The sequence below is a fragment of the Tasmannia lanceolata genome, unplaced genomic scaffold (assembly GCF_043159265.1).
Source record: "Tasmannia lanceolata isolate RefF3 unplaced genomic scaffold, GAP_Taslan_0.1 ptg000006l, whole genome shotgun sequence".
Lineage (NCBI taxonomy): Eukaryota > Viridiplantae > Streptophyta > Magnoliopsida > Canellales > Winteraceae > Tasmannia > Tasmannia lanceolata.
In genome coordinates this window covers 42,908,941-42,924,603 of record NW_027518683.1, presented here as the reverse complement: position 1 = coordinate 42,924,603, position 15,663 = coordinate 42,908,941, and the positions used below count along the sequence as shown (strand labels likewise).

The following is a 15,663-nucleotide window of genomic DNA, read 5'->3' as shown; positions in this document are numbered from 1 at the left end:
CGAACTACGCGAGACCTGATCCCTATACTGGGGTACGTAGGCAACTCGGTTGAACCGAGTTCGGTCGATTCAAAAAGGAAAAGAAATTCAATCCTTTCAAAAAAAAAAAGAGAGGGACAAGTTCCAAAAGAAGAGAAGTTAATTGTTCCAGAAAGAAAAGAAAAAAGGAAAAAAAAAATCAAACAATTTATCTTCAAACTAGGGGCATTCGCCCTGAACTACACACGACCTGATTCCTACCTTGGGATATGTAGGCGACCTGTTCACAGGTTCGGTCGAAATCTTTGTTGAGCCTTAAGCCATTCTTTGAAAAGCCCTATCCTACCTATAAAAGTCCTTCTGGTGTTCAGAACTAATGAGCTAGGTCCTGAGATACAATAAAAAAATGAAATGATGATGAATAAGAAAAATAACGGAGTTTGAAGATCTGCTAGACTGAAAACCTGAAAGGGCGGTCTAGGCAAAATTTAAGATCATTCCCCTGCTAAGTTGAAAACCCGAAAGGGCGGCTTAGGCAAAAGCTAAGGGGATAGCCTGCTGGATCGAAAACCTAGAAAGGTGGTTCAGGCAAAAGTTAAGGCTAGCGCGGTCCGCCAAGTTAAAAACCCTGAAGAGGTGACTTGGTCACGGTAAGAGAATCAGTATAAGAAGGCAACAGCCGGTATCAAGACTGAAGATCAACTGAAGTTCAAGCAAATTCAAGTGATATCCTCAAAACTGGGGGCATTGAAGCTAAGCAATCTTAGGGGTCGTAATTAAATCCTTGAGGCATTACTGTTTTAAGGAAAAGGTCCAGTGTTTACCAATTGAAAAACTATTCCTCGGAAGGATAGACTTACCAAACAAAATATTAACTAAGTCAGAAGCATCACTGTGTCTGTCAGTGTAGTCAGTCAATCTTTGTTATTCTAAGTTCACTCCTTCAGGGCTGCTCAATCCTTTGAGTAGTGCCTTTCATCTAAGTTTTCTCTTTAGAAAGAGTCAATCGTCGTTCCTATGTCCAAATGATGTAACTGTCTTGGTGAAGGAAGCCCGGCCTAGGCAGCTCCCTGCAATTATACCTGAAAGAGCTCGAGAATTTAGTCAAACAACTTCATTTCAAAGAAGATCAGCTCAGAAAAATTCAGAAGTAGAAACATCAGAAAGCCCAGCTTCCGTAAAAAGATCATACCCCAGGAAGGCACCTTAAGCTTGGAAGAACCTCAGATGCAATGGTGGTTGAGCCAATTTCTCAGAAAGATGAACCATTCAAATTCATAATTCCCTTCCGGTTAGTTATCCTGGTCAAGAAATGTTTATCTAAACACCTGTCAAGAAGCAGATCCCGCTTTTCCATGTTAATATCCAAGAGAGTCGTTGTTCTAAATTACCAATCTCAAATGTCTTGTTCAAGGTTTCAGTTATCAAAATCCCCAGAAGACAAGACCAGCAGTCTCTTTGAGAAAAATCTTGTTGAAGTTTCATAAAAATGTTCCTAATCCATTCTTGCTAGTAATGGTTCTTCGTTCCAAAGGTTTGCCGTTTCATCATTCGTCAAAGTCCTAGTTTCCAACATCTTTGTCGGGCACGATCCGTAATATCCCCGATTTCATTGAGTTCAAAAAAATAAAAAATTCATCAAATCCAATCTTACGTCAAATTCAAGTTCATGGAAAATCTCTAAATTCTTCGAGCCCGTTTGTGAACGGTACCTCTTTTCTCGAGCCCATTTGCAAATGGCCTCGTCTTCTCCTTGAGCCCGTTTGTGAACGGTGCCTCATCTCTCGAGTCCATTTGTGAATGGTTTCGTCTTCTCCTTGAGCCCATTTGTGAACGGTGCCTCATTTTCTGAGTTCATTTATGAATGGTCTCATGTCCTCCTTGAGCCCGTTTGTGGACGGTGCCTCATTTCTCAAAAAATCAAAAATTCATCAAATCCAATCCCCAATTCAAAAAATCCAATCCTACGTCAAATTCAAATTCATAAAAATCTCTAAATTTTTCATTGTTGAATTCATCAATCAAAGCTATCTTGTGTCGTCGAGCCCGTTTGTGAACGGTGCCTCATTTCTCGAGCCCATTTGTGAATGGTCTCGTCTTCTCCTTGAGCCCGTTTGCGGACGGTACCTCATTTCTCAAAAATAAAAAAAATTCATCAAATCCAATCCCCGATTCAAACAAATCCAATCTTACGTCAAATTCAAGTTCATGAAAAATCTCATGTCCTCTTTGAGCCCTTTTGTGAAAGGTGCATCATTTCTCGAGTCCATTTGTGAATGGTCTCGTCTTCTCCTTGAACCCGTTTGTGAACAGGTTTCTCATTCTCTGAGTCCATTTGTGAATGGTCTCATGTCCTCTTTGAGCCCGTTTGTGAACGGTGCCTCTTTTCTCGAGGCCATTTGTGAATGGTCTCATCTTCTCCTTGAGCCCATTTGCGGACGGTACCTCATTTTCCAAAAATAAAAAAAATTATCAAATCCAAATCCTTAATTAAATAAAAAATAAAAAATCCAATCCTACGTCAAATTCAAGTTCATAAAAAATCTCTAAATTCTTCGAGCCCGTCTGTGAACGGGGCCGCCTCATTTCTCGAGTCCATTTGTGAATGGTCTCGTCTTCTTCTTGAACCCGTTTGTGAACGGTGTCTCATTTTTTGAGTCCATTTGTGAATGGTCTCATGTCCTCCTTGAGCCCGTTTGTGAATGGTGCCTCATTTCTCTAGTCCATTGGTGAATGGTCTCGTCTTCTCCTTGAACCCGTTTGTGAACGGTGTCTCATTTTCTGAGTCCATTTGTGAATGGTCTCATGTCTTCTTTGAGCCCTCTTGTGAAAGGTGCCTCATTTCTCGAGTCCATTTGTGAATGGTCTCGTCTTCTCCTTGAACCCGTTTGTGAACGGTGCCTCATTTCTCGAATCCATTTGTGAATGGTCTCGTCTTCTCCTTGAGCCCGTTTGTGAACGGTGCCTCATTTCTCGAGTCCATTTGTGAATGGTCTCGTCTTCTCCTTGAGCCCGTTTGTGAATGGTGCCCCATTTCTCGAGTCCATTTGTGAAGGGTCTTGTCTTATCGTGAATGGTGCCTCTTTTCTCGAATCCATTTGTGAATGGTATCGTCCTCCTTGAGCCCGTTTGTGAACGGTGCCTCATTTCTCGAGTCCATTTGTGAATGGTCTTGTCTTCTCCTTGAGCCCGTTTGTGAACGGTGCCTCATTTCTCGAGTCCATTTGTGAATGGTCTTGTCTTCTCCTTGAGCCCGTTTGTGAACGGTGCCTCATTTCTCGAGTCCATCTGTGAATGGTTTTCTATCCTCCTTGAGGCCGTTTGTGAACGGTGCCTCATTATCCAAGTCCATTTGGGAATGCTTCTTATCCTCGTTGAACCCGCTTGTGAGCGGCGTCTCATCTCCTTCTAAAAACTGTTTGAGAGCGATCTTTGTCCTTTCCCTTCAGAATCCATTCGAAAATGATATCTCATTCTCTAATTGCCCGTTTGTGAACGGCGCCGCATCGAGTTTTTTTATTATTCAAGTTCTAGGGTTTCATCTAAGGTTTTGCATTATGTTAAGGTGCGTTGTGTCTAGAGAGTCCTTTGTCGATTAAAGCTACGCAAAATGGTTCTGTCATTTTTAACTTTGGTATTCAATGACTACGTCATCTCTACCAAAGAGGGGCATCTGTAGACACCCCATTTTGTTTTGTTTTAATCAACAAATAAATTAGTGTGTTAAATCCATGTGAGAACCCCCTCTATCATTGATTTATATGTTTTAGGTTATTAATATCTTGATCTGACTTTACGGATCATCAATCGGGACAAAATAAGCTAGGGTCACTTCATAGCCCGGACCCTGATTCCATTCCGAGACCCGATTTCCGTAAATCGTTAGATCAATGGCAGATCTTGACCTGGGTCTAACCATCCAAAACCACCTAACCTCTCCTCTCATCCTAACCATCCAAACCTCACCTAACCTCACCTAACCTCTCCTCTCATCCTAACCATCCAAACCTCACCTAACCTCACCTAACCTCACCTAACCTTACCTAACCCCACCTAACCTTACCTAACCTCATCCTCTCATCCTAACCATCCAAAACCACCTAACCTCACCTAACCTCCTATCCCATTCTCCTATAAATACCCTCTCATCCCACCATCCAAGAGGAGAAGAAAAGGAACCCCTCTCTTAGAAAATTCATCCCTCTCCCTCATCTCTTCAAGGGTTCGGCCATCCTTGCCGGATCGGGTGATTTTATACGTTGGGTGATATATATCAAAAGCAGTCATTATCAAGCAAGGAATCATCTTCAAGGAATTAACATCAAAGAAAAATCAAACACAAAGTGGATTTTCAAAGAGGTAGGCATTTATTTCAATTCTATGTAGGGTCTGCTTTCATGCATATCTTTTACTTTAAAAGAAAAACCATGTTAGGAAGCATCTAGGATCAATCCTTAATCATATTCTTCTTGATGGTAGACTTTGAAGTTATACATGTTTCCCTCTTCTCTTAACCCATCTTATCTTCATTTTTATTTTTCCCTAATGGTTCACACCCTGGTTCCCCCTGGTTAGCCTCTGGTTAGACCCTGGTTGCACCCAGGTTCGTTGCTGGTTGCACCCAGGTTCGATGCTGGTTGCACCCTGGTTCCCTGCTGGTTCGCACCCTGGTTCCCCTGCTGGTTCGCACCCTGGTTCCCTACTAATTCGCACCCTGGTTCGCACCCTGGCCAGCCCCTGGTTGTACTCTGGTTCGCACCCTGGTTCACACCCTGGTTCCCCCTGGTTAGCCTCTGGTTAGACCCTGGTTGCACCCAGGTTCGCTGCTGGTTGCACCCAGGTTCCCCTGCTGGTTCGCACCCTGGTTCCCTGCTGGTTCGCACCCTGGTTCACACCCTGGTTCCCCCTGGTTAGCCTCTGGTTAGACCCTGGTTGCACCCAGGTTCGCTGCTGGTTGCACCCAGGTTCGATGCTGGTTGCACCCTGGTTCCCCTGCTGGTTCGCACCCTGGTTCCCTGCTGGTTCGCACCCTGGTGCACCCTGGTCCGCACCCTGGTTTGTACCCTGCTTCCTCCTGGTTAGACCATGGCTAGTCTCGGGTTTGCTCCTAACTTAGACCCGACTCACTAAACCCCATACCCATAAGCCTTAAACCCTATAACCATAGCCACACATCAACCCAAGCCATACCTTTGTCCACTCACTGAGGCACACCATTTATCCATAAATTTGGTTACATTAAATCTAACCCAGCCAGGCCACCTGCAGCTTAAGTCAAATCGCCCCAATACAATCCAACCAAGTGGGATCCCAACCCAGCTCAACTGAGTCAACTCTAGCCAACCTCCCTAGTCGAGTTGACCCAACTCTCTAGTCGAGTATGCTCAACCTCTTTAACTAATTGGACTCTCCCCTTAGTTGACTCAATCCAATTCCTTAATCAACCCATCCCAATGCAACCGAGTCGCATTCGACCAAGTTGCGGCCTTCCATGTCACAACCGAGTCATTCCCCTATTCTACTAATGCCCTTTTACACCTAATAGAACTTCCTCCCTTTTGCCTAACCAAGTCATATCCCAACACAATCTGAGTCGCATGTTTGAATCCATTTGGCCGAATCTCATAAGCCCGCCCATTTTGAATTCCCAAAATTCAAACCCTTGATGATTCCTGTATGCTCAATTCTTTGATGCAAATTCCCAATTCCAAAATCCCATTGCTAAATCAATGTTTCTGAATCTCAAGTCCAATGCTCAAATACAAACCCGATTCCTGATCCAAATACCAATCCTGTTTTCCAAAATCCAAGCAACCTCCCCAGCGGAACTACGTGTGGCTTGATCCCCATCGCGGGGTACGTAGGCAATTTGGCACTCCCAAGTTCAGTCGCACCTTTCTCTATCTTTCTCATTCCCTCACACTATTTCATCATCTCTTCCATCCCTTTTTTCACTAACCTCGAGAATTTAAATCGATTTGTCTTGTGTCTTTCAGAACCGTTGGATCACGGTTTCCGTCGTAAGGACCCTTAGAGCCCAATTTAGGAACACCGGTGTCGTGTCGTGTCCTAAGTTTTAGGGAGTCCTAGAGTTAGGAGTCCGGCCTCATCACGGACGCTTGCTATGTATAGCAACCGTGCCATAGGTCTAGTTACACTAGTCACCCAATCTTTCCCTAGGACAAGCCTAGTAAACTAGGATGTAAGGCAAACCTGCATTAGTCTAAGGGACCATTTGCATTTAGATGAGAATCATATAGCATCTTAGATGAAATCCTAAGATAATAAAATCTTCAACTTGAATTAAATAACTTCTCCTAAAACTGTTGAAACAGTCAATCCCGTCTAGGTCGGTGTCTTAGTTGAGTTAGGCATATGTAACTTAGCTTAGGTGCACCGAACTACGTCGACTCTGATCCCAGTGAGGCTTGGGTACGTAGGCAGCTTGGATGTCTGATGGCATACCACCCGCGAGTCGGCACCACAAACAAATTGTGGTGTTTTGTATATTAATTTTCTTGTAAATGCTTAATCAAATCACTTAGGACTTTCCATGAAATTAGAATTTTAGGAGAACTTTCACTTAGATTGAATCCAGACAAATTAATAAATCAAGATACACATTTAGGATTCACATTGAAATTAGATCATAGGATGCATGTCACTTAGTTCGCACATTAACATAGAGTTGAATGAGCCATTTAAAATAAATTTAAAAGAGTTAGCTTTTGGAATCGAAGACCGATTATCGGGCAAGAATGGTGCATGTGGTGGATAACTCCCCATACCTTCCATTCTCGTAACCAGGTAGCGAGTCTAGATTTCTGGTTAATTACGGGTCCTAGATCCCACATCTAGGTGGCGACTCTGTCAGTCTCTTTCGTGTGGAATTCGGATTGCCTTAGTGATCCCAAGTTCACAGGAAAGATTAATTCAAATCAATAATAAAATGCACACGCCAATCGCGTGGATACGAGAGACCAAGAGAGAGAGAGCGGCGGCTCGCGCCCCACACCCCTCTCGCGGGATCAGGGTACCACAGCGGGAAAATAACAACTCGAACCATTTTTCGAAAAAAAAAACGCGCAAAAATTAGGCGGGATTCAATGTTTCCGCCACTTCTCGAAAACCCATAATGATGAAAGTAGTCAACAATCGATGGAATAACGTGCCCCATTATGAGCTGTCTCCTTAAGAATTCGTGCCTATCAAACGACGTGACACATCGAATTCACCCACCGATTCCCGATAAAGACCCTTCAACTCCATCATCTTCAGAGAGTTGGCAACAGTTCACCGCTTGAAAATTTAACTATTTCCTTGACCCTTACAAAGGGACAAGAAAGTAGAAGTAGGGGGCAATATGTTAGGGGTAAAATCGGTATACACAGTACCGACCCTCAAAACTAGTTCTCCAACACTCTTCCAGACCAATTTGAATGCCGCAAGTAACACTCGTTGCCGAATGATACCAAAGCACCTATAACCTTTCCCCTTTGTTTGATGTCGAATATCAAGGGAAGCCAGATACGATCGCGGGAATCTGGCCGTTAAGCTGCCAATCCGGATAACTGTTATGCACAAGGCGCCACATTCAAATTCAAAACATCCCGCCTAGGCCACCTCCCAAGATCTCCGCCCAGAATCATAGGAAATCGTATCTCCACGATCACATTCTCCATCCACCACGCTCCACATAGGCTAAATTAAAGGCCTAATTGATATCTCCAAGATCATGGGTCTCCTCCCCTATAAAGAGGGGTCTACACACTCAAGCAAAGGCAGTTCGAAATCATCTCTCCTTCTCGTTCTACCTTTTTTGGTCTGGTAACTCGTCTTGGCCCTCCCCCCTATCCACCGTTCATTGTCTGTGATTGCCTATCTTTGACTTGGTGTCGAAGTGGCAGTCCAGAGCCACAACTCCGGGCCCACTGACGCTTTCTCTGTGAGCGCAAGATTACAGGTTCTGTGAAGCTAGTTCGTGTAGTCAGATTTCGGGCGTCATCACTTATGCACTGCTTTTATTTTCTTGGCGCGATCAACAAGATCATCGAAATTTAAAGAAGATGTTCTTACAACTTCCTTCTTGATCTACATTGTCAATCCTTGTTAGAATTTATTTTTCTTTATCTCATGAACATAGTGAGATAAGTGATCAAAATCAGCTCCATACTCTTCTACTGTCTTTCCCCTTTGCGTTAAAGAGATGAAATCTCTCTCGACCTGTTACACCATACTATGGATAAAGGTGAGATCTAACACAGACATCTGATGGGTTTGATGTGGGAGAGAGGGGAGTGGATGAGAATTATTCATCCGAGGTTACTGTTGATATACCTCTGGATTTAGGCTCACTGAGTGATCGAATTGCCAAAAGATGATTCTTCTTCTACTTCTGCTTCATCTTTCAGTTGCTCACTCAAAAGAATGCTGAGTAGGAGCAGGTTGGAATTCAAAGTGTTTCCTTCTGTTCATGTTAATGAGAGTTGAAATGTTTTTTGCAACCATGAAAGTTTATACATTTGTGTGTGTGTGTGTGTGTGTGTGTGAGAGAGAGAGAGAGAGAGAGAGAGAGAGAGAGAGAGAGAGTTCATCCCCCAAGCCTATAACTTGTTTTGGCAAGTTAGTACAATTCTTGATCAGAGGTAGAATTGCATTAATACGCAGTTTTAGGAATAAGGAAGATACATAATCTGTATTATCCCGTAAGAAAGATATTTTATCAGTAAACAAAACAACGTACGTCTTTGAGTTTGTACAATGCTCGGCCTAACCAAAGTGATCTTCTTGATTGGGGTTCGTTATTGGGTGATACACACCACTAATCTGGTAGGGCCCAATGTGTTATTTTACGTCCCACAAATTGATAGGGAGTCTTTTTTGGCATAAAAATAAATTTAGGCACTAGTAAAATTTTTGAAATTGTACCGAAAAATACCAGTTGTTTTTTTACACCCAAATTGGATGTTATATTTTACAAGGGGAAATTGGTTCGACCGTTCAGATGCTCTCTCTCATAAAACCCTCTTTCCCCGAATATCTCTCCCTTTACCCTTCCTTCCTACGGGTCTCTCTCCAATCTGTTGGATCGTATGGCTATAATCCCTCGATCCGAGATCTGTGATGGTGATGATCATCACAACACAATCTCCAGGAAATATAGTGCACACACGCATATGCATTCAATTATTAATTATATTATATTTATTATTTTATATTGAAAACTAATTTCCAACTAGATGTCTTTATCAATCTTATGACATGTGCACTGGGGATATTGAGAGAGGATGGGTATGCTATATCAGTTGGTCAACTAGCTTGGTGTGGGTGGCTGGATTCTATAGTATGATTATTGGTTGTTTTCTAATAGGGGGAAATGATGATATCCTCACCTAACAGTTTCTGTGAGAATGGTTCCCTGCTTGAGGATAAAGTCACCCCCTTTAACGTTTTTCAGTTAACGAATAACGTTAAAGGGGGGATTTTATCCGTTAGAGAGGGGGGATATCATTCCCCTTTTTAATATGGGTTTCAACTTTCAACTTCCCTTAGTTTGGTTAGTGTTTTTGCTATTGTGCATTCTTCTTTGTAGATGATCAAACTGTCTATCTTACTTTTGAGTGTGTAATCTATATATAATTTCACAAGGGGAATGCTTGTGAAATTTAGGTCAAATTGCAAAAGGATATGCAGTCTGCAACACCAGTAGCAAAAATTCAAAGCAATTTTGTAAGAGGTATTCGAAAAACAGCACCTTCAGAAAAATTCAAAGTACCATCATCGTCAACCAATCAAGAAGATTAAAGAGAACCTGACTAAAACCATTGCCATGCCAGAGACGCCAAGATTATTCTTAATTTTTTAGGGGCCGTTTGGATGCGCAGATTTTAGAATCTTGGATTTCCTCAAAATCTTGGATGGGAGACCAGAGAAGAAAGAGACCGTCTGTCGTTTCAGATTTCTCGCATCATCCTCTGTTTCTAGGTTTTAGAAATCTAAGGATGGGGGAGCGATTTTTAAAACCTGGATTTCTTAATTAAACCCTTCATATGCATAGACCAGGCAAACGGGTGGGCCGGGCTGGGTTTCACCCGAACCGTACGGGTCCGGGTCATACGAGCTGGGTAAAAAATGACTCAGAATTTTACGGGTCACTACTTGGTGGACCCGGACTCCAATCGCAAGGGCCAGGTTGACCCGCGGGTCACTCCTTTTTTTAAAGAATTTTGGTTGTTTCTTTTCAAAAAAAAAAACCTCTTTGGCACATGTCACATCCTCTGAAAACCTTTCAATCTCTTCATTCTTTTCTTTCTCCCTCTTTAATAGCTTCACTCTATTCTTTCTTTTCTTGTGTTCTTCTCGATACCCATGCATGGGTAACTGCTACCATTTTTTGCCTCGGGACAAGGCAATCCTTATCTACATGAAATGACCATTGACAGGAAGAAAAAGGATTTGGGAACTGGGATTTAAGTAATGTGACGAAAATACCCTCACAGATTTCATGTATTTTCGTCACATCCGCTCCCCCAAAAAGTATTTTGCTTTTTAATGGGCACCCACGGGTCCACCCGGGCTGGACCAGTTTTGACGAGCTGGGTGGACCGGCGGGTCAAACTGAAACGGGTCACTACTTTGGGACCCAGACCCGGAAATTACGGGTGGGCTGGGTCGACCCGCGGGTCCAGGTCACTTCTTGCCAGGTCTACATATGCAACCTACTTCGCCCACATTTGCAACCTACTTCAATTTGACACAGCTTTCAAACTAAAACCTGGATTCTAAAATCCCCGTTTGGATATGTGGATTTTAGAATCCAGGTTTTAGTTTGAAAATAGTGTAAAAGAGGGTTCATGATGAAGCTGTTGTATGCTGTCCTAAATGCGTTTCTTGGATTTTAAGTAGAAATCCAGGTTTTAGAAATCCCCCCCTCTTCCTGAAAACATGGGACGATCCCCCCTCTCTTGCTGTCGGAGAGGAGCGAGAAATCAGAAAACAACGGCTGGTCTCGTTATTATTTTAACTTCCCTATTCCCATTTTGCTAGCAGCCCTTTATGCTATATTTTTTTTTTTGAAAGATGACAAATTTCATTAATATTTAGATAGAATTCGGGACCAGGAGTCCCAGCTTGCAATACAAGATATTTACATATGTTGGCAAGGGCATACCCAAAACCAATTCAAAATAACCATCTTGTTGAAGCTGCAAATATTGATTCACCTCCCAAGGTGAGCTATAGCCCTCTGTGCTATATGATTGTATAGAACAAATAAAAGCCCTTCTTCAATCTCCTAAATATAACTACCTCGTCATAATTTAAGATAGCAATGATATCTTTGGAAGAAAACAAGAGAAAGGCATTTGTACAAGCATTCAAAATTGCAAACAATCCTTTATGTGGATATAAAAAATCAAAAGAATATGTTATTATTTTTCATACATAGACGGACTGCACGTGCATTGCACATGCATTTTTACTAGTATATAAAAATGATCAAAGTATATCACATTTGATTTAATCTGTCAACTAAAAGTGGAAGCTTTAATCAATGGAGATAGTGGTACCATAAATACAAGGAAGAGGAATAGCATGGAGTTAAATTATTTATAGTTGTGTTGATGGATAGTGTAAGATCAGTCGCGTGATAAAGTACTACGTAATGAAGTACCACAGAGATTTGGCTTGAGCGTCCACCTGCAAGCCATCCGAATATAAATTCAGGTTGCACTACATTAAATAAAAGGATTATACATTTGATGTGAAGTTTGATTCTTGGACAGACCTTTGTACCTTCAGTAAGAGTGACTTTATAGACTACTAAATGCATGCAATCCAGCTGAGAGATGCACCCTTTCCATATCTGTCCAAGCTTCCAAAAGTCAAATAAATTACCCATTTCTATAAAACCAATTAACCGATTGAATATTAATCAATGACAATAATCTCTAGTAATTTGTTAACTTTGAAATGACCAAAGTACATCACATTTGAATATAATCTGTCAACTCAAAGTGGACGCTCTAATCAATGGAGAGAGCGGTACCGTACATACAAGGAATAGGAATAGCAGGGAGTCAAATTATTTATTGTTGTGTTGATGGATAGTGTAAGATCCACTGCGTTATGAAGTACCACAGAAATTGACTGAGGGTCCACCTGCAAGCCATCCCAATTTAAATTCAGGTTGCACTACATAAAATAAAAGGATTATACATTTGATGTAAAGTTTGATTCTTAGACAGACCTTCACACCTTCAGTAAGAGGGACTCTATAGGCTACTGAATGCATGCAATCCTGCTGAGAGATGCTGCCTTTCCATATCTGCCCGAGTTTCCAATTGTTCAACCTACATGATAAAATGCAGTCAAATAAATAAAGCATTTCTATAAAACCATTTAACCGATTAAACATTAATCAATGACCATATTCTCTAGTGATTTGTTAATATTGAAACTGACTTGCGAATTGAGTACCCTATTCAGCTTTAGCTCAAGCTTCTCTTTTGCAGCCTGGTGCGTTTCCTCACCACAGGTTGCAGATTAGAAAGGTTAGCCCATGAATTTAAGAAGATACTCTGCAACATCAAGAAAACAATTATAATTATAGGCAAAAAAGTACTATGAGATTCACCAATACGAGATACATGCGACATTCCTATGGGGCCGACCAATATAATATCAGCATGATCCAGACCATTCATCTGTTGGCCCGCCCATGGAGATCTTATTATGGGCTAAGAAGTCGCATTAGTAGGATGATATTAGCCATCCATTTTCAAGTTATTACTCAGGTTTATTAACGAATATGATATTGAGGCTATGCTGTCTTTATGGTGATGAATGGTTCATATGGTGCTTGCATCATGTGAGTGGGCCCAATCACGGGTGTACCATTCATACAAGGAAGAGGAACGATTTATCTTACTAATCAATCTAGCCATATCCTGAAATCAGATATAGTGCCCATTAGAAAATATTCCAGTATAATTGTTACGGTCCTGAGTGGGGACCCTGCCCAGGTATGGGACTGGGTGGGACCCAGCCCGGTATGGGACATGTTTAAAGGGCCTCGCCTAACGCATTCCATCAGCTCTGAAGCTTTTGGCGTATTGGTAAGATACCAAATATTTTGGTATCAGAGCAGGCACCACATCCCGTGTTCGAGTCATGAAAGGGTCGACCTGTGGAAAGGGCTACCGAGAAAAAAGGCCAGAGTGAAAGCCGTCACAAAGTGGGGCCGCCGATGACGGCGGATGCGGAAGCGTGGTGGTATGTTACGGTCCTGAGTGGGGGGCCGCCCAGGTATGGGACTGGGTGGGACCCAGCCTGGTATGGGACAGGTTTAAAGGGCCTCGCCTAACATGTTCCATCAGCTCTGGTATGAGATCATGCCTTCACATCCTTAACCTATTTGTCTGTAACCTATTCGTAGTGCTTAATCCTGTATGAATAAATTACTTCGCTTCTCTAGTCATTATGACATAAAAATATTCAAATATGAGGACGAAATTGATATTACAGCAAGCAAATTTCTTGTGGCAAAAGTTAGAGGGAAGCATACAAGTGTATGATAAGCTTGAGAGGCCATGTATTTTTATGAAACCTTCACAAAATAAGAAGTGTTATTTTATTTTAGAGAGTAACTAAGCATACAGTCACATTGGGATCAACGCTAACAATCTTTTTTTGCATCACATACGAAGATATGTATGTGCAATCAAGAGCATTGATCTTGTAGAACATCATGAGGTGACCTACATGGTCTTAGTCCCATGCTAAATGGCCATCCCAAGAAAAATATAGAGGACTACAGTCTACAATAATCAATGATTTAGCTTTTCTTGGTGGAACCCTAAAATGGGATTGATGGATCAAGGGGCTAGGATCATCTAATCATGTTTTCTCATAGGCAACTAGAGGAAAATCCAATAAAATGTCAATCTACTTCTATATGTTTAGTGTAGTCATGTTGAAGTGGATTATGAGCAATGCTTATGCTTCCATATTATCACAATACAAGTTCATTAGACCTGATGTATAGAATCCCAATTCTAATAAAAAGGCATATGCCACATATCTGTATTATGCTTCTGCACTAGATCTAGCCGCACAAATAGCTTCTTACCCCGCCAGGGAGCATGATCTTAAATTCCCACCAAAAGCGACATAAAACAACCGAAATGTTTTCATTTCCATCCCCACAAAAATGATACCAAAACTGAAATGCATACCACCAAAATTGTAAGGGCGATAGTGGTATGCTATATCAGTAAGTAATACATATATTTGTATGAATTGCATTTAAATGTGATGTATGTTCTATGTATAAATCTTTATATGAGTTACATGTGAAATGTGGTATATACTGAATTATCAAACATGCGCGACACTCAGAGTTTAATGTTATTATACTAATATAGATGGCTATCTTTCTTATGTGATAGTTTCTAAGTGTGTATTTGTGCTTATTCTAGCATTTCCTAAAGTTTCATCTTAAAATTCTATCAATTGCATATGTTTTAATAAGTTGATGTGATTTTGAAGGATTTCCACCAAAATTTTCAACTGAAACCGGCTTTGGTGACCAAAACCAAAACTGAAATTGGAACTCTAAACCTTGTCCATAAATAGACCTCCTGTTGGTAACCGAGCTCGCCCGGTCTACATCTATGTAGGCCTCAACTCTTGAGCGACCATGCCTAGTAAACAAAATTCCCCTTCCAGGAGATGATCTCAAATATTTGACGATCCTATGAATTGTCTTTAAATGTGTGGTCCCAAGGAAGAACTTTAACTTTCCTAGATCATTGACATCAAATTGCTTCCCTAGATAACCTCAACATGAATGGTTCGTGATTGGAAGCACTCATCTAAAACACATTGGAGCTTCGCCAGAGCCTTTCCTCATCGTTTCATCATCTTCTGGAGTTTGCATCATAGACACTTGGAAACCGGAGACCCGCTGGGGATTTCTTTGGAGAAAATTGTTCATTGGCGAGGACGATCGAGTTCGTGGTGGATGCAGTACAGATTCGACGACTCTGCGATGACATGTTTCATCGCAGACTTCTGTTTGACAGAGTCGAGTTCTTCCCACATGAGAGGAATTGATGTGATCCAGCCTGCTTAAGAGCAGATTGTCATTATTTTATATTTGAGACTTGATTGCATTAGGTTTATTTCAATTTTTATTTGAGTTTATTATTGTTTTTAGCATGGTCTCTATCCTAGATGTGGGGGTTGTCTACATCATCTAGAGTTACACACCTTATTCCCCATTTACACTAGCCCATGCCATGGCCCACACATCACTAAATCCTTGAAATAGACAGTATTTCGATCTTTTAATTTAGCGACAGAACTAATATCCATCGCACGGTATAATTAGCACCAGCACCGGCCATATAGAAACCTCCTCAAAAAAGTTTTTATTTAATTTTTTTATCAAGCCCAAATTGCTTCTTTTTGGACCAAATCGCTTCTTTTTGGAGACTATTTATTATTTCCTTCACTAAAGGAGCTTTTTGGCAACGACTTGTACTTCTGTTGCTAAATATATTTTTAATAACCCTTCCCTTAGGTATTTTCTTTCATTTCTTTTCTCTCTTTGCACCTATGCCATCTGAAAATCAACTCTCGACACTCCCCTTTCTCCTCCTACCAATGACAATGCGTTGTCCA

The 15,663-nt window shown here is 41.4% G+C and overlaps 1 long non-coding RNA gene across 2 annotated transcripts; it reads right to left on the bottom strand.

Moving 5' to 3' along the window:
- Window positions 1-11,674: 11,674 nt before the first annotated feature.
- On the bottom strand, window positions 11,675-12,331 carry LOC143878621 (uncharacterized). 2 transcript variants are annotated; one of them, XR_013251045.1, is made up of 3 exons: window positions 12,227-12,331; window positions 12,026-12,138; window positions 11,675-11,842 (listed from the first exon to the last, which is right to left on the bottom strand). It is a non-coding gene; the product is annotated as an uncharacterized LOC143878621 (long non-coding RNA). The 2 variants fall into 2 exon arrangements; XR_013251044.1 differs by having other exon boundaries at window positions 12,031-12,138.
- Between the last annotated feature and the right edge of the window lie 3,332 nt (window positions 12,332-15,663).